The 19,880-nt window shown below is 37.1% G+C and overlaps 1 long non-coding RNA gene across 1 annotated transcript; it reads left to right on the top strand.

Annotated features, from left to right (window-relative positions):
- Positions 1–1,571: 1,571 nt before the first annotated feature.
- On the top strand, positions 1,572–18,800 carry LOC120872062. Its single transcript, XR_005723185.1, has 3 exons — positions 1,572–1,584; positions 4,252–4,255; positions 18,439–18,800. It is a non-coding gene; the product is annotated as an uncharacterized LOC120872062 (long non-coding RNA).
- Positions 18,801–19,880: the final 1,080 nt, after the last annotated feature.

Genomic DNA, 19,880 nt, shown 5'->3' with positions numbered 1-19,880 from the left:
AGTGTTCCTATTTAGAGTGACTCATTACTTGGTTAGAAAACAAATTCACATCCAGTGTGGGCTGACCTTACCTCTAGTTTAATAAAAAGAAAAACAAAACCAGAGGACTCCCCAAGTCTGTTGTGCTTTCACACTAACAAGCATTTACTGAACTGAACTGAAGGTTTCTTTTTCTTTGATTCTTTTCTTGGAGAACTAATTGACTTATACCTGGTATACTGTCTAGTGAATGTTTTTCAGAGATTGCAAATGATAGAGAAGTATAGAGCAGTGATGGGCTACAGAAAGATGGTAACGTTAAAAAAGGTGCTTTAAAATGTATCCAGAGATGAATATTATCTATTTTTTGTTAAAAGTGGTGGCTTGGGTTCTGAATATATAACTTTAATTGACTAAAATAGAAGTTGGATAGGTGTATTAGAGGAAAGAAAAACTTTCTTATAAGTCTTAAAAAGAGCAACCTAATCAGCATAGGTGAAATGGAGACATGATGGTTTAAAAGAGGCAGTGTTTTGTTTACATTTTTATTAAGATATAATTGATGTATAACATTGCATTAGTTTCATATATACAATGTAATGATTTGATATTTGTATACATTGTGAAATGATTACAATTAGTTACTTTTTTGTCTTGAGAACTTTTAAGATTTACTCTCAGCAGCTTTCAGATATGCAATATAATCTTACTGATTATAGTTGCCATCCTATACATTACTTCCCCATGGTGTATTTACTTTATAATTGAAAGTTTGTATCTCTCAACCCTCTTTACCCGTTTTGCCCACCCTCCCTATCCATCTCTGGCAACCTCCAATCTGGTCTCTGTATCTATGAGTTTTGTTTTGTTTATCAGGTTGCACATATAAGGGGAATTATACAGTATTTGTCTTTTGTGGTTTGACTCATTTCACTTATCATAATGGCCTTGAGGTCCATCCATGTTCTCACAAATGGCAAGATTTCCTTCTTTTTTATGGCTGCTGCTGCTGCTGCTGCTGCTAAGTCGCTTCAGTCATGTCCGACTCTGTGCGACCCCATAGACGGCAGCCCGTCCTGGGATTCTCCAGGCAAGAACACTGGAATGGGTTGCCATTTCCTTCTCCAGTGCATGAAAGTGAAAAGTGAAATTGAAGTCACTCAGTTGTGTCCGGCTCTTTGCGACCCCATGGACTGCAGCCCACCAGGCTCCTCCATCCATGGGATTTTCCAGGCAAGAGTACTGGACTAGTACTCCATTATGTATAATGTATATATATAATCTTTATACAGATCGACCTCAACTTATGATGGGGTTACATGGAAAGTTGAAAATATTGTAAGTTGAGAATGTATTTAATACAACTACCCCACTGATCAACATAGCTTCAGTTCAGTTCAGTTCAGTTCAGTCACTTAGTCATGTCCGACTCTTTGCGAGCCCATGAATCGCAGCACGCCAGGCCTCCCTGTCCATCACCAACTCACAGAGTTCACTCAAATTCACGTCCATCGAGTCGGTGATGCCATCCAGCCATCTCATCCTCGGTCGTCCCCTTTTCCTCCTGCCCTCAATCCCTCCCAGCATCAGAGTCTTTTCCAATGAGTCAACTCTTCTCATGAGGTGGCCAAAGTACTGGAGTTTCAGCTTTAGCATCATTCCTTCCAAAGAACACCCAGGGCTGATCTCCTTCAGAATGGACAGGTTGGATCTCCTTGCAGTCCGAGGGACTCTCAGGAGTCTTCTCCAACACCACAGTTCAAAAGCATCAATTCTTCAGTGCTCAGCTATCTTCACAGTCCAACTCTCACATCCATACATGACCACAGGAAAAACTGTAGCCTTGACTAGATGGACCTTTGTTGGCAAAGTAATGTCTCTGCTTTTGAATATGCTATCTAGGTTGGTCATAACTTTTCTTCCAAGGAGTAAGCATCTTTTAATTTCATGGCTGCAGTCACCATCTGCAGTGATTTTAGCCTAGCCTAACTTAAATGTGCTCAGAATACTTGTATTAGCCTATAGTTGGGTGAAATCATCTAACACAAAGCCTGTGTTTATAATAGTGTTGAATATCTCAGTAAATTATTGAATACTGTACTGAATGTAAAAGAGTGATTGTATGAACTCACAATGGTTGTAACTGAATCAGTTGATACCCTTTTGATGTCATGGTTAACTGGGAACTGTAGCTTATTTCCTTTGCCCAGCTAGCTAGGGTAGAGATCAAAATTCAAAATTTGAAGTATCGTTTCTGCTGAATGAATATTGCTTTCACATTAGCATAAAGATGAAAAATTGTAGGTTGAACCACTTTAAGTTGGGGGCAGCTATATATTTTGGATATTAGCCCCTTATCAAATATATGATTTGCAAATATTTTCTCCCATTCAGTAGGTGCACTTTTCTTTTCTTTTCTTTTTTTTTTTTTCAGATTTCCTTTGCTGTGCAGGAGCTTTTTAGTTTTTGATGTAGTCTCTGGTGATTATTTTTGCATTTGTTGCATTTTCTTTTAGAGTCAGAAAAATCATTGCCAAGACCTATGTCAAGGAGTTTATTGCCTATGCTTTCTTCTGGGAGTTTATGGTTTCAGGTCTGTCTTACATACAAGTCTTTTATTTTCAATTAAATTTTTGTGAATGATGTAAGATAGTGGTCTAGTTTCATGCTTTCTTGTATATGGATGTTTAGTTTTCCCAAAACCATTTATTGAAGAGATTGTCCTTTTCCTATTGTATATTCTTGGCTTCTTTGTCATAAATTAATTGACCATAAATGTATAGATTTATTTCTGAGCTGTCCATTCTGTTCTGTTGACCTACCTGTCCATTTTTATACCAATACCATACTCTTTTAATTGCAATAGCTTTGTAGTTAAATATATTTGAAATAAAGGAACATACCTCCATCTTTGTTCTTCTTTCACAAGATTGTTTTGGCTGTTCAGGGTATTTTGTGGTTCCATACAAATCTTAGAATTGTTTGTTTTGTTTTCTGAAAAATGCACTTGGAATTTTGATGGGGATTGCATCATCTACAGATTGGGCAATATGGACACTTTAACAATATTAATAATTCTTCCAGTTTATAAACACAGAATATCTTTCCATTTATTTGTATCATCTTAATTTCATTCTTCATTTTTGCATAGTTTTCAGAGTACCAGCCTTTCACTTCCTTGGTTAAATTTATTTCTAGGTATCTTATTCATTTTGATATAATTTTAAATGGAATTTTTAAAAATTTCATTTTCAGGTAGTTTATTATTAGTTGTATAGAAATCTGACAAGTTTTTGTAAATTGATTTTCTGTTGTGAAACTACTGAACTTGTTCATTATCTCAAAAATTTTTTGGTGGAATCTTTTTAGTTTTCTGTATCTAAAATCATGTCACCTGCAAGTAGTGATAGTTTTACTTCTTCTTTTACAATTTGGATGATTTTTTTCTTTTTCTTGTCTAATTGCTCTGACAGGACTCCCAGCGCTATGGTGAATGACAGTGGATATCCTTGTCTTGTTCCTCATCTTAGAAGAAAAGCTTTCACCTTTTCATTATTGACTATGATGATAGCTATGGCTGTGTCTTATAGAGTCTTTAATTGTGTTAAGGCATGTTTCTTCTGTACCCACTTTTTGAGAATTTTTATCATAAATGGCTATTGAATTTTGTTAAAAGCTTTTCCTGCACCTATTGAGGTGATCGTATGGTTATTGTCTTTCATTCTGATAATGTGATGTATCAAACTGATTTGCAGACACTGAAACATCTTTGCACCTCTGGAATAAATCCCACTTGATCATATTCTGTTGTTGTTCAATCCCTCAGTCACGTCTGACTCTTTGCGACCCCATGGACTGCAGCTTGCCAGGCTTCCTGGTCCTTTACCATCTCCAGGAGCTTGCTCAAACTCATGTCCATTGAAGTTGGGGGACATCCAACTACCCTGTCCTCTGTCGTCCCCTTCTCCTCCTGCCTTCAATCTTTCCCAGCATCAGGGTCTTTTCTAATGAGTTGGCTCTTCACATCAGGTGGCCGAAGTATTCGAGCTTCAGCTTCAGCATCAGTCCTTCCAGTAAATATTCAGGATTGATTTCCTTTAGGATTGACTGGTTTGATCTCCTTGCAGTACAAGGGACTCTAAAGAGTCTACTCCAACACCACAGTTCAAAAGCATCAATTTTTTGGTGCTCAACCTTCTTTATGGTCCGACTCTCACATCCATACATGACTACTGGAAAAACCACAGCTTTGGCTATACAGACCTTTGTCAGCAAAGTAATGTCTCTGCTTTTTATTATGCTGTCTAGGTTGGCCATAGCTTTTCTTCCACGGAGCAAGTATCCTTTAATTTCATGGCTGAAGTCACCATCTGCAGTAATTTTGGAGCCCCCCCAAATAAAAGTTTCTTACTGTTTCCATTGTTTTCCCATCTATTTGCCATGAAGTGATGGGACTGGATGTCATGATCTTAGTTTTTTGAATGTTGAGTTTCCAACCAGCTTTCACTCTCCTCTTTCTCCCTCATCAAGAGGCTCTTTAGTTCCTCTTCACTTTCTGCCATAGGGGTGGTGTCATACTGTATAATCAATCTTTTAAATGTGTTGTTGAATTTGGTTTGCTAAATTTTGTCACAGTTTTTTTTTTTTTTTAATCTATGTTCATTAGGGATATTGGCCTGTAATTTTCTTTTTGGTGTTGTCCTTTTCTGGTTTTAGTGTCAGGGTAATTTGAAGAAGAAAGGTGTTTTCTACTTCAGTGATTTAATGAAAATCTTCCCAATGGCTACAACAGTATCTTTTCTCTCTTTCACTTTCTTTTTTCTTTTCTTTCCTTCTGTTCCCTTTTATTTTCTTCCTTTCTCTTTTCAATTCTTTCCTTCTTACCATTCACTATATTTTTTACTTGTCCCTAATATGTACAAACCTAATTCAAGATTATAGAAGCAGAGATGACTTAAACACAGATTCTGTTCTCAGTAAGGTACAGGTTAACAATTTCACCATGTTTAAATCTACTTGAGCTCAAACTATAATAATTTCATCTCAGATTCTTAATATACATTTTCATTGGGATAGATTCCTTTGAAGAATGACATGATTGCCGTCCACAGTTTGTCATGTTTTGCTTGACCTGGAAATTTCCTCATCTCATCCTAGGTGCCTCCTTAGAATCCTCTGTCCTTTAATTTCATTTGCTGCTATGTTTTGATAGGTTTAAATAAATGTAGCTTTCAGTGGATGGAGCTGTGTGTTCAATATTCAAGGGAACTGAACATTCAAGATGAATACTGTCTACGCTTGCAGCTGATGAATTATAGCATGTACCCCAAAGTCAGGCAGTCTTATCAGTGGAGACTTGACAATGGCAGTCTTGTCAGTGACAGCCAGGGATCTATCAGTGGAGCAGTTACTGCATTCAAACAGCTATGGCTAAGTTATACTGGTTCATTCAGTGATTTAATGTACAATTATTAAATTTAATGATTTGCATTATGGGCATGCTTGCTGATTACTTTGTTGATCTGGAAGTCCTGAGAAGCAGTAGCATGGCCATAGCGTGGGTGACTCTGTCTTTGAGGCATGCTGAGACCTTGACAGCACTGATGATGGAGGAGGCAAGGAACTGATGAGTGAGCAGGACTGGGGACAGTGCCTTGACTCCTGACTGTAGCACTGACCAACAGAGAATGCTTGGGAAATATAACTTTTAATTCTTACCAAAGACTGACATCTGAGGAGTTAGGACCAGCTCCTCCATCTACTGCCTGTGAAAACCTGCTAAGCCAAAATTCCCAGAGTTAATATGGGAACATTAATAATACTTAAATTCTAGGATGGTTGTGAGGATTAAGTAAAAAGTGTCAAGTGTTTAGCACAATGCTCTCAATAAATATTAACTTCATTAATTACCTACATCCTCAAATACAAGCTACTCACAGGCTTCTTTATATATTATTTTTTTATGGAAAGAAGAACATCCTCTATTCAGATGTTCTTAAAGTATATCTTCAAACTAAAATCACTGGCATCTTCCTCAAAATGCAGCTCCTCAAGCTCTTCTCAGACCCACTAAGTCCAAAACACTCAGGGTGGGGCCCAGTAATCTGTGTGTTTCACAAGCATTTTAGGTGATTTTGATGTACCTCCAAGTTTAGAACTACAGCTCTAGTGGGACATAATGGAGTCATTTAAAACAAGGGTGTGATGATCATAGCTGATGAGTGAAGCACTGTGGTTCCAGGGATTGGCAACTATAGCAGAGGCTTATCGTCATCAGCCAAAGATATTGGGGAGGGGGTCTAATCTTTTAGGAAAAGAGACTGGGGCAAGAGGTAGACTGCATGGCAGACTAAACTCTATCTTTCCTTTCCTCATCTCCATCCATTTCGACTGACTTTGGGGACAGAGTTCTTACCCTTTGAGGGAATAGGAATGCTAATTATGCCAGAATCCAATCATAAATTAGGGCAAAGTTAAAAGAGTGTAAAGGAAATTTACTATTCTGTGAATATATAGGTAACCAGGTTTCACTTCCTGGAAGAGCCAAACTTATTCTTGATCAGATATGAATTAAGTTGGAACTAATGCTGAATATAAAAAATGTCTTTATCCTTCTAGCTGGATAGAGCTTGGTAGGGCAGGGGCTGAGATGCTGGTTGGATTAATACAAACTCTTTGGTAAAGCATAAGTAACTTTATTTCATATCTTGGACTCTCTGCTCTGTAGGCCTATTCAGTGCTCTTGGCTGATGTATTCACAGGCATTTTGGAAAAATACTTTTTACTTTGTTTTAGCATTTTCTTTGAAAAGCCAGCAACGGGCTGTGGCCACGCTATTTGTGTCTGGTGCTAACTGCATGAAGCCCTGGGATTGCCCACTAACTATTGACTGTGTCTCAATGTCCTGGGCTGGAAATTAAAAATGTATGTTTGTGATCATCCTTGACTGAAGATGATGCTTTCCACAGTGCTCCTTGTGGAAGCCTCATGGTAGGAAATCATAGAATTATATAATTGTGAGGACCTCTGAGAAATCATTTGGCTTTGTCTCCCGTGGAGAAATCAGGACAGAGGAGACAAGGAAAAGAAAAACGAAAAACAGATCATTGATTCTCTTCCCTCTTGCTGACACTATATAATGTCAGTGCTTTCTGCCCATACCAATGGAGAAAGTTAGCATCCGGGAGCCACTTGGATTTTTTCCCCCGCCACCTATCATTTGAGCTTTCACAGTGTGATACTCAACAGCTTGGAAATATTAGCACTAATATGTAAGATATGGACGGAAATTCAGCCTCACAATTATGATTAGAAACAAAATCAAGTTGAGCTCATGAGTGTCACATTGTTATTAAATAGAAATTAAAACCTAAAAATGTGAATGAGTTCAGTAAATATTTGAGGTCCCATTAGGGTGGTCCTCAAATATCAAATGGAAATAGCACCTGAAATCTTATTTAAAGTGTTTTCAAGACCCAACCTCCAAATTTCTAATTCATTGGATTAGGAATGAGGCCCAGAAATCTATATTTTTAACAGTTGTCCCCAGACATTGCTATTGTTAATGCTCTACAGCACATATATACTGAGTAGCACTGTTTGGGGAAAAGGACAAATACTTTGTGAGTAGTTACTATGTTCTGTCCCTGGACTGTAAGCTTCCCACCAGCTGAAACTCTTCATTTGCCACTATATTGTTCAGTCTTGTGGCTTTAAATACCATTTATATGCCTACAACTCTAAATCTGTATTTTCAACCCAGATACAACTCCTAACTTCAGTTCATATACCCACCCAACACCTCCATACAGATGTCTAAGGGACATCTCAAACTTAACATGTTGAAATTGAACTTTTAATCTTTCCCTAAACCATCTCTGCTTGTAGTATTTCCCTCTCAACTAATGCCAAACACATCTTTTCATTCACTCTTACCACCCTGATTCAACATACTCTGTCTAATCTCTCCTGCATGTGTGTTTGACTCTTTGACACTATGGACTATAGCCCTCCAGGCTTCTCTGTCCATGGGATTTTTCAGGCAAGGATACTGGAGTGGGTTGCCATTTCCTTCTCCAGGGGATTTCTCCAACCCAGGGATAGAAAACTAGTGTCTCTTGAGTCTCCTGCATTGGCAGGCAGGTTCTTTTACTACTGAGCCACCAGGGGAGCCCTCCTCTAATCCCTCTTCTTCATTTAGTTGCTAAGTCATGTCGGAGTCTGCGACGTCATGAACTGTAGCCCACCAGCCAGTTGTCTCATATCCATGCTTTCACGCTTGCCCCCTATAGTCTATTTGCAACATAGAAGTCAAAGGGATCCTACTAAAATACAAAGCAGGACATGTGACTCTTTGGTTCAACACTTGCTATTTTGAATAAAAGCCAAAGTTCTTACAACAGACTGCAAAACTCTGTTTAAGAAGTGACTTCCTGTTGCCTCTGTGACTTTATGTCTTGTTCTTCTTGCTTTGCCACATGCACACAATCTCCTGATTCTGCCTGCAATGTCCTCTTCATGTTTGCACGTAGGCCTTTATGTTGGCTATTTGTTCACTTTGCCTGGAAACTAAAGTCTCCATGTATCCACATAGCTCACCTTCTCTCACCTTCTTCATGCCCTTGCGTCTTTGCTCAAATTTATCTTTTTTATCTTCTCAGTAAGGTCTATCTTGAGTTCCCTATTTAGTGTTATAATGACTTCCAGCATACCTAGCATTTCTGAACTCCTTCTCCCCTCCTCTGTGCTGTTTTTTTCTGTGACATTTATCACCATTTAACATATTATGAGATCTGCTGATTCATTATGTTTATTGTCTTTTCTCTCATTAGAATGTAAGCTTCACAAGTGTAGAGATCTTTGTTTTGTTCAATGATGCCTCTTAGACACCTATAGCAGTGCCTGCCATGTGGTAGGTACTTTGTTAATTTGTTGAACAAGTTAATTATGCATGATAAATTCTCAGTGTTTATCAAATGAGAAAGCATTTAGAAATATTACTTCATTTAACTCATAGCAACCCTTTAATCCCCACTTTATAAATGAGAAAACCAAGGTTGACATATATTAAGTAACATAATCAAGGTCAAATATCCAAATATGCCTGACTCTGAAATGCTTTTACTTTCTGCTTTTCCACTACTTATACAATGCCTCAGGCAGTATGCTAACTATTTAGGGGATATGAATGAAAGAGGCACATTTCCTTCTCTAAGGATCTCTTTCTCTAAGGATCTTTGTTAAACAAGACAGATGTACAGGAAAAAATAACTATCCTACAGGGAACTTACAGTCTATTACTATAGCAAATGTATAGATAATTAACTATACTGCATGCAGAGTGTGGAATATATTATAAAAAATGCATAGGAGAGAGAATTAGTCTTCCATGGATTAACAATAAATTGAACTTGTAGGAGGAGGAAATAATAATCATTGAAAGTGTGAATAGCCACTGAATGATGGATGGGATTTAGCAGCTAGAGATGCAAAGGCAAGTATTTCAGCATGAGAAAAGGAAATAAGTAGAGAGGTGAAGATAAGGTATGGGGAACATAGTATTTTCTAGAAACAGTCAGTATATGAGGAGACATAAAGGCACTAGCCTAGGTATATCTATTGGATCTTTCTTCTGAATGTACTAAAATGTTTTTGTTGATGGAAAAGCTGTATTCTAGGAGAGCTAGTCTGGCAGCATGCATTCATTTGTGTACCATTATTTATTAAGTGCCTGCTATGTATTTGATGAATAGTGTAAAATGGAGAGATGGAAGATGCCTCTGTTCTGTAAGCTGGTAGAGATGGCAGCTAACTTAAATAAGAAAATACAACTCGATGAAATATTTACAATGGAAGGAGACACAGAACCTGTGACAGAAGAATAACTCAGTCTGAAGTCAGGGAAAATATTAGAGACTTATCAGAGGAAGTTACATTTCAGCTGAGACTTGAGGGATCTGTAGGCATTACCAGGGCAAATATGAGGACAAAGAGTGTTGTACATAAGGGAATGACATGTACAGACAACCAGAAGTGACCAATAACATTCATTGAGCCTGCCAGGACTCAGAAAACATTCAGTATAGTTGAAAATAAAAAAAGAGAAAGTGGAAAGAAGTAATGTGAAGGAGTAAGCATAAGCACATTATAGGCATGTTAAATTTTTTAACTTTACCAAAAGGCAAAAGGGGTATCATCATGGGTTTCAAGCAGAGAAATTGTTATGATCAGATTTACATTTTAAAAGCAGAATGAATTGGAAGGGACTAAAAATGGAAGTAAGGAGATCTGTTCAGGGGCTGTTATAATAATCCAATCTGGTGGTAATCCATTAAAACAGATGGATTATATTATCAGGATTTGGAAATTGATAGAATATATGAGATGAGGAAAAGGGAGAGGTTAGAGATGACTTGCAAGTTTCTAAATTGTGCAAATGGTTCCTGGGTAGAGTCAATTACTGAAATATGACTGGATAGAAAGTATGCATGTAAGTGGGTGTATATATATGTAGATGTAATCAGTTAGTGAGTTATTGTAATAGACCAGACAAGAGATTAACAACAGTAATTGTAAAATGGAAATCAGGCAAATAATCTCTCATCAAATTTGTAAATATTTAAAAATTACTAGTAAGAATCCATGTCAATTTAGGAAGTAATGATGGCACAATTTTTATAATCCTTTTGTAGTTTTCTAGATCATTTTATTTGATCTAGAAACAGTACAAACAGGTAACAATAGCCTGTTTACCTACTGTGTTGTTGAGTCAATAACTCATTTATTTAGTCAGTGCTTACATACGTAGAGTATCTTAAACCATTTATTCAGGAAAGTTTTATTTTATTTTTTTAAATTTTACTTTATTTTACTTTACAATACTGTATTGGTTTTGCCATACATCAACATGAATCCGCCACAGGTGTACACGTGTTCTCAATCCTGACCCCCCCTCCCGTCCCTCCCCATACCATCTCTCTGGGTCATCCCAGTGCACCAGCCCCAAGCATCCTGTATCTTAGACTGGCGATTCACTTCTTATATGATATTATATATGTTTCAATGCCATTCTCCCAAATCATCCCACCCTCTCCCTCTGCCACAGAGTCCAAAAGACTGTTCTGTACATCTGTGTCTCTTTTGCTGTCTCGCATACAGGGTTATTGTTACCATCTTTCTAAATTCCATATATATGTGTTAGTATGTGGAAAATTCTGAGAGAGATGGGAATACTAGACCACCTGACCTGCCTCTGAGAAACTTATATGCAGGTCAGGAAGCACCAGTTAGAACTGGACATGGAACAGACTGGTTCCAAATAGGAAAAGGAGTACATCAAGGCTGTATATTGTCACCCTGCTTATTTAACTTCTATGCAGAGTACATCATGAGAAACGCTGGACTGGAAGAAACACAAACTGGAATCAACATTGCCGGGAGAAATATCAATAACCTCAGATATGCAGATGACACCACCCTTATGGCAGAAAGCGAAGAGGAACTAAAAAGCCTCTTGATGAAAGTGAAAGAGGAGAGTGAAAAAGTTGGCTTAAAGCTCAACATTCAGAAAATGAAGATCATGGCATCTGGTCCCATTACTTCATGGGAAATAGATGGGGCAACAGTGGAAACAGTGTCAGACTTTATTTTGGGGGGCTTCAAAATCACTGTAGATGGTGATTGCAGCCATGAAATTAAAAGACGCTTACTCCTTGGAAGAAAAGTTATGACCAACCTAGATAGCATATTCAAAAGCAGAGACATTACTTTGCCGACTAAGGTCCGTTTAGTCAAGGGTATGGTTTTTCCAGTAGTCATGTATGGATGTGAGAGTTGGACTGTGAAGAAAGCTGAGCACTGAAGAATTGATGCTTTTGAACTGTGGTGTTGGAGAAGACTCTTGAGAGTCCCTTGGACTGCAAGGAGATCCAACCAGTCCATTCTGAAGGAGATCAGCCCTGGGATTTCTTTGGAAGGAATGATGCTAAAGCTGAAACTCCAGTACTTTGGCCACCTCATGAGAAGAGTTGACTCATTGGAAAAGACTCTGATGCTGGGAGGGATTGGGGCAGGAGGAAAAGGGGACGAATGAGGATGAGATGGCTGGATGGCATCACTGACTCGATGGACATGAATCTGAGTGAATTCTATGAGTTGGTGATGGACAGGGAGGCCTGGCATGCTGCGATTCATGGGGTCGCAAAGAGTCAGACACGACTGAGCCACTGAACTGAACTGATTCCGTATTGGTGTTTTTCTTTCTGGCTTACTTCACTCTGTATAATCGGCTCCAGTTTCATCCATCTCATTAGAACTGATTCAAATGTATTCTTTTTGATGGCTGAGTAATACTCCATTGTGTATATGTACCACAGCTTTCTTATCCATTCATCTGCTGATGGACATCTAGGTTGCTTCCATGTCCTGGTTATTATAAACAGTGCTGCGATGAACATTGGGATACTCGTGTCTCTTTCAGTTCTGGTTTCCTCGGTGTGTATCCCCAGAAGTGGGATTGCTGGGTCATAAGGGGTCTCAAAGAGTTGGACACAACTGAGCGACTGAACTGAACTGAACTGAACTGAAGGCAGTTCTAGTTCCAGTTTTTTAAGGAATCTCCACACTGTTCTCCATAGTGGCTGTACTAGTTTGCATTCCCACCAACAGTGTAAGAGGGTTCCCTTTTCCCCACACCCTCTCCAGCATTTATTGCTTGAAGACTTTTGGATTGCAGCCATTCTGACTAGTGTGAAATGGTATCTTATTGTGGTTTTGATTTGCATTTCTCTGATAATGAGTGATGTTGAGCATCTTTTCTTGTGTTTGTTAGCCATTTGTATGTCTTCTTTGGAGAAATGTCTGTTTAGTTCTTTGGCCCACTTTTTGATTGGGTTGTTTATTTTTCTGGAATTGAGCTGCTTGTATATTTTTGAGATTAGTTGTTTGTCAGTTGCTTCATTTGCTATTATTTTGTCCCATTCCAAAGGCTGTCTTTTCACCTTACTTATAGTTTCCTTTGTTGTGCAGAAGCTTTTGATTTTAATTAGGTCCCATTTGTTTATTTTTGCTTTTATTCCCAGTATTCTGGGAGGTGGATCATAGAGGATCCTGCTGTGATTTATGTCGGAGAGTGTTTTGCTTATGTTCTCCTCTAGGATTTTTATACTACCCAAAGCAATCTACAGATTCAATGTAATCCCTATCAAGCTACCAGTGGTATTTTTCACAGAGCTAGAACAAATAATTTCACAATTTGTATGGAAATACAATAAAACCTCAAATAGACAAAGCAATCTTGAGAAAGAAGAATGGAACTGGAGGAATCAACCTGCCTGACTTCAGGCTCTACTACAAAGCCACAGTCATCAGGCCAGTATGGTACTGGCACAAAGACAGAAATATAGATCAATGGAACAAAATAGAAAGCCCAGAGATAAATCCACATACCTATGGACACCTTATCTTCGACAAAGGAGGCAAGAATATACAATGGATTAAAAACAATCTCTTTAACAAGTGGTGCTGGGAAAACTGGTCAACCACTTGTAAAAGAATGAAACTAGAACACTTTCTAACACCATATACAAAAATAAAATCAAAATGGATTAAAGATCTAAATATAAGACCAGAAACTATAAACCATCTTTTAAGATCAAAATTTATTATTAAACACATTAAAAATATCCATCATTATCATCTAATTATTTCAAATAGCTGAGGTAAAGAATAAATACACTGTTTAAACAAAGCATTAATTTATTAGCTATGGAACAATAGGAGCTTCTCGCTAGACCTGAGAATTCTTTTTCAAGAAAGACAGTAATTTGCGAGTTGTCTGATTGTGTAGGTTTAAAAGGTAAACAGAGGCAATAACAAGCTACATATGGCTCATCTATATAAAGGATGGCTGGAAGTTCAACTTAGCTTGATTCTTCAGGGAGTGATTTTATTCAAACACTTAGCTGAATTCAGATATAATGTTCATCCAAGTGGCTCAGCACATCTGCCACAAAAGCCTCATTCTGGGCTTGTAAGCATTCTTCTTTTGAAATGGTAAACTTAAGCATTACTTTTGAAAGCACCAGTATAGAACATGAGTCTTCAAAATATTCGTTCAGGGCAATCAGTAAGATGGTAATCTTCCTTGGGCTGAGAATGATGGGTGGCCAGTGCTCAGAAGCTGACTTACCTGTTTACCTGATGGAGATTGGGATAGCAGCAATAATCCAACATATAGGAAAATTAGTCTCATCAACCAAATGGACTTGGTAAGATTCTCCTCCTTTCTACTGTTTTGAGTAAAAAAGATGGTCTGTGTAGTTCATATAGTTCTCAGGAGTGTGATCTGCTTTTGTTATATATCTCCTTTTCAGAAAATATATAAAGAATTCCAACCCTCCAACAGGGACTTTGTCAGGTGCTGGGGATACAAGATGTAGGTGCTGGTTTTAAGAATCGTGTGGATTGGCCCTGGGTACCTTGTCTTCATTCCATTCCTAGTAATTAAGCAACTAACATGTTGGTCTGCTTATGGCAGGTATTCAATAAATGAATACATGTAATAATAAATAATTTATAATTTATAGTCCACACGGCCTAACTTGACTTCCCTGATTCCCTGTAGAGACCCCTGCACTTGAGTGGTTCATTTTTTCATGCAATAGCAAATATTTTGAGTAGGGAAATAGTTATGAATACTTACTGCAGAGCGTTTGAATTTGCCGAAATAGATTTTTCTCAAGGATTATTGTTCTGTAACACTGAACTTCTAATACCAAGATTATTCCTTGCTAGATATCCTATCAAGTAATACCATATTTCTGCCCTAGCAACCAAAAAATAAAAAATTGGATACACACAGCTGAATGGAAGACAATTTCCTCACTTAGCCACACATGATGGAGGATGATGATCAGCAAGTATATGGTGACTTGAAGGGCCTTCAGTTTATTGTCTCTCATAGTAGTTCTCTCCTCCACAATTCTGTCTTCTTCTTTGGATCTCTGATGTCATTCACTTTTCAAAATCTGCCCTCAGGAAAGCACTCATAACTTTGTAAAAGACAAAAATTTATTCTCCCAGTGGCTCGTACAAGCTAAATTTCATTGTAAAAACAAAAGTATGTAACTGGACAAAAGTATTATATCTTTTAGGGTCTAGGTGAGGGATCATGAGAGGAAGGATAGGGGATCTTTCTCAGTATCCTTATATAAGAGTGAGTTGCTCTCAATAAACATTCATATAAATTAATTCATTCTTTCCTTCAATAAGTGAATGGCTAATAAGACACAAAGTTTTTGGTACTTTTGAAACAAGATGGAGTTATGAAGTGACAGAAGTTATGATTCAGAAGTAAAAAGTATACAGTAAGTAAAATGGAAATAATGATGTCAGAAGATGAGAGCGATAAATGGAGCAGACCTAGGAAAACATACATAGGACTAAGGTCAAGGCCACACTTGACTCACATGTCATTGGAAAAGCATATGTGTGTGTGTGCTCAGTCATGTCCAGCTTTTTGTGTTTGTCCATGGGGATTACCCTAGCAAGAATACTAGAGTGGGTTACCATTTCTTTCTCCAGGGAATCTTCCTGACACAGGGACTGAACCCATGTCTCTTGTGGCTCCTGTATTGGCAGGTAGATTCTTTACCACTGAGCCACCTAGGAAACCCTTGAAAAAGCATATTGAAAAGTATTTTAAAACTTCAGGTAGAATGGAAGTAAGAAGTTAGGAACCAAGAAGATAAGCCTTATACTCTTTCCTTTTTATTCCTCATAATTCTAGCTCTACTTCTCTTCATGATATTAAAAAAAAATTGGCTTATCTTCAAATAACTTAATCTGTTCCCCATTTCCAGAATTCAAATTGTATGAGAATGAGATAGGCCTAGCTCATCTGTGCGCAACAGACTTGGTATATTTATGTCAAGTGTCTTTATCCTTGTCTAATCCATCATCCACCACTGGCTTCCCAAAGCTCGGGCCATGAGTAAGTAAGACTTTGCCCTTTATAAGGGATTTGGGACACCACAGGCATGAGACTAAAAAATCTAGAGTAGAAATGAGTTACTAGAATATAAAAAGTGGTAACTTCTCTAAGTATTTACTATATGCTACATTCTGCTTTATACATTTTGGATTTAACCTTTGTAACAATGCTTTCAGCATGTAGGATCATGATACTTACTTTTTATATGAGGAAACTGAGGTACTGAGATATTCAGTAACTTGTCAAAGCTGATTCATCAAGTGGCAGAGTTGAAAACTGATCTTAGGCAGCCTGGTTCCCAAACCTATGTTCACAGTTATGTCCTATTGAGGAGAACATAAAATTCTAATTTTTCACTTACTGTTAGTTATGTGTTTCTAGGCAAGTGATATAGCTCTTTTAAACTCTTAATTTTTCCATTCTTCCAATGAAGATAATGGTCTTCCCAGGTGGTGCTAGTGGTAAAGAATCTGCCTGCCAATGTAGGAAACTCAAGCGACGTATGTTCGATCCTGGGAAGATCCCCTGGAGTAGGAAATATTCTTGCCTGCTGAAATTCCATGAACAGAGGAGCCTGGTGGGCTATAGTCCATGGGACAGCAAAGGATCTGATGTGACTGAGCACACAGTGAAGATAATAACCTGCTCATATACCACGTTGATTGTTCTCAGGATTAAGTAAGAAAGTATTTGAGAATTCTTTTTAAACTGTAGAACAAGGTATTGCAATTTAAGACACAAACATTATCAGTTTCAGTAAGAATAATAAAAGTACAGAGAAGTTTGGTTAAGTAGTTAGATTTCTGATACAGTTGCTTTAAAAATTCATGGTTTTTGCCCTCAAATTCCCATTATAAAATAGCTGTCATCACCTTTTACTCTTCAACACAGTAATCTTTGGGGGGATTTTTTTTTTTCCTTGACGCTAATCACATTTCTGCTGTGTGATCCAAGAAATGGTAATATTATGGGAAAGGGGCAAATGTTCTGGATCTAAATCTATTATTCTCTTCTTTTCCTCCTCCTACCCATGATTATTTGTGGGATAGATAAATTTGTAACATACTTTAAAAGCTTCAGATAAAAGGTGTTGTAGGCAATTTAAAATCGGTATGTTCTGTTACATTTTTTTTCTTGAGACTTTCAACACCAAACTGCATAATGGAAAGTACTTTAATCTTAACTTCATATCTGTTTAGTTATGTATCTGTTTTATTTTAGCACACTCAGATTTGCACAGCATACATCTAAATAAAAACTATAAAAATCATTAAATTTTTTTCCTTATCTATGAACCGTTTTTAACACAGTTCTTCAGATAAAGTAGGAACACCAATGCATTTAAAAGGGAATAATTGGAAATTGAGGCAGTTTTTTTCCTTCCAGGTTTCTCTGTGGCAGTAGTAAACACATTAAATGCCAAAACAGTGTTAGCCCTAAGAACGTATTAGCTTTCTATGGGATACTTAGAGCTCCATGGTAACAATTATTTGCAGAATTCACAAGATACACTTTTGAAATTAAAAGATGCTTATCTCATTTCAGGAAGCATAACATACACAGGTGAAGGAAAATAGGAGAAGGTTTAAACCAAATTGTTGTTTCAAGAACAGTCTTTATCCATATTAATCTTTTCCTGTGGTTATAGTTATGTTTTTTCACTTTCCCTTTGTGTATTTCTCATCTTCTTTCACACTGAAAAAGGGTAAGCTTGTGCTTGTAGTTTTCTGGGGATTGTATATGGTTATGAGATTGGGGAGATATTACATTTCACCTCATAAAGTTGATTATGTCCTCAGTATGCATAAAAAGGAAATTTCCTTTATTTTTTTGCTCTTGGAGTAAGAGTCTCAGGTAAACTACTTGTTTTCATTTTACCTGGGCTGATGGCCATATCCTTTTCCTATCCTTCATAGCACTCCTGTTACATTTTTATCTCTTGGACAACAACCTGTATTCATAAACACAGAGATAAAAGAGTTGGGGTAATCATCTGCAAACATGGTAAACATGATAAAAAGTTCAGCTATTATCCAGTGGCCCTGGCAGAAATTATGTTACTAAGGTCAGAGATTAAGAGATCCTTTGGAGTTTCGAAGATGTGAAATGAATACTATCATCAGTTTCTCCTGGCCACAGAAGCAATGAAAGCAATAAACTTTGTCAAAATCTTTGCCAATTATAACTTCTCTCTCCCTCGGATTGTGGTCCTAAAATTCTTCTCCCACCTAAATATAAAAATGTAATCCATAGATGAATCAGTTCATGAGATTGCATTTTAATTTCTAAATGTCAAGATTGAGGACTTAATAGATATTTATAGAACATTACATCCAAAAGCAACAGAATATACATTCTTGTTAAGTGTGCAAGAAACATTTTCTAAGAGATCGTGTATGAGGCCACAAAACAAGTAGAAGTAAATTTAAAAGCATTTAAATCATACCACGTTTCTTTCCCAACCATAGTGGTATTGAACTGCAAATTAATTACATGAAAAAACTGGAAAATGCACAAATACGTGGAGATGAAAAAACTTGCTACTAAATAACCAGTGAGTTAGAGAAGACATCAAAGGAGAAATCAAAAAATACCTATGACAAGTGAAAATAAAAATGAAATATATCAAAACTTATGGGATGCAGCAAAACCAGTTCTAAAAGGGGAGTTCAGAGTAATAGAACTCAAGAAACCTAACACCTAACTCAAGAAACAAGGAAAATGTCAATTTAATTTTACGCCTCAAGGAACTAGAAGAAGAAAGCATATGCAACTCAAGTTAGTAGAATGAAAGAAATAATAAAGAACAGAGCAGAAATAAATTGAGATTGAAAAGATCAATTAAACTGAGAAAGAGCTGGTTCTTTGAAAAGATAAAATCAACAAATCTGTAGCTAAACTTATAAAGGAAAAAAGGGAGAGAATTCCAATTAAATCAGAAATGAAAGAGAAGATGTTACAACAGAGATCAAAGAAATACAAAGGATCATAAGAGACAGCTATAAACAATTAAATGCTAACAAATGGACAATCAAAAGAAGTGGATACATTTCTAGAAACATACAGCTTACTAAAACTGATTCATGATGAAAAAGAACATTGGAACAAGTCAATTACTACATATAGAGATTGAGTCAGTAATCAAAAATCTCTCAAAAATTGAGTGATTAGGAGTCTACCACTTCACTGTTGAATTCTACCAAATATTCAAAGAAGATATATTATACTCTTTTAAAAAATAGACCTGGATGGAACACTTCCAAACTCATTTTATGAGGCCAGTATTACCAGATCCCCAAAACAAACAAAAAAAGACAAAGAAAATTATGGGCAATATCCTTGATGAACATAGATGCAAAAAACAAAATACGTGTAATCCATTAAAAGATTATGCACCATGACCAAATGGGATTATTCCAGAGATGCAAGAATTGTTCAGCACTCACAAATCAGTCAATGTGGTAAACCACATTAACAAAATGAAGTATAAAAATTATTTCATTATCTCATGGACTGTAGCCTGCCAGGCTCCTGTGTCCATGGGGATTCTCCAGGCAAGGATACTGGACTGGGTTGCTATTCCCTCCTCCAGGGGATCTTCCCAATCCAGGGATCAAACCCAGGTCTTCCACATTGCAGGCAGATTCTTTTGCCGTCTGAGTCACCAGGGAAGCCCATTATCTCAAAAGATGCAGAAAAAGAAAATTTGACAAGATTTAACACCCATTTATGATATAAACTCTCAATAAAATGGATATAGGTGAACATATCTTAACATATAAAGGCCAGATATGACAAGCCTACAGTAACATCATATTCAGTGGTAAAAAGCTAAAAGCTTTTCTTCTAACATCAGGAACAAGACAAAGAGGCTTACTTTTGCCACTTTTATTCAACATAATATTGAAAG

This window comes from Oryx dammah, unplaced genomic scaffold (genome assembly GCF_014754425.2).
Source record: "Oryx dammah isolate SB20612 unplaced genomic scaffold, SCBI_Odam_1.1 HiC_scaffold_1, whole genome shotgun sequence".
Taxonomy (NCBI): domain Eukaryota; kingdom Metazoa; phylum Chordata; class Mammalia; order Artiodactyla; family Bovidae; genus Oryx; species Oryx dammah.
Note: the sequence above shows the minus strand (reverse complement) of the source record. Positions and strands in the feature narration are given on the sequence as shown.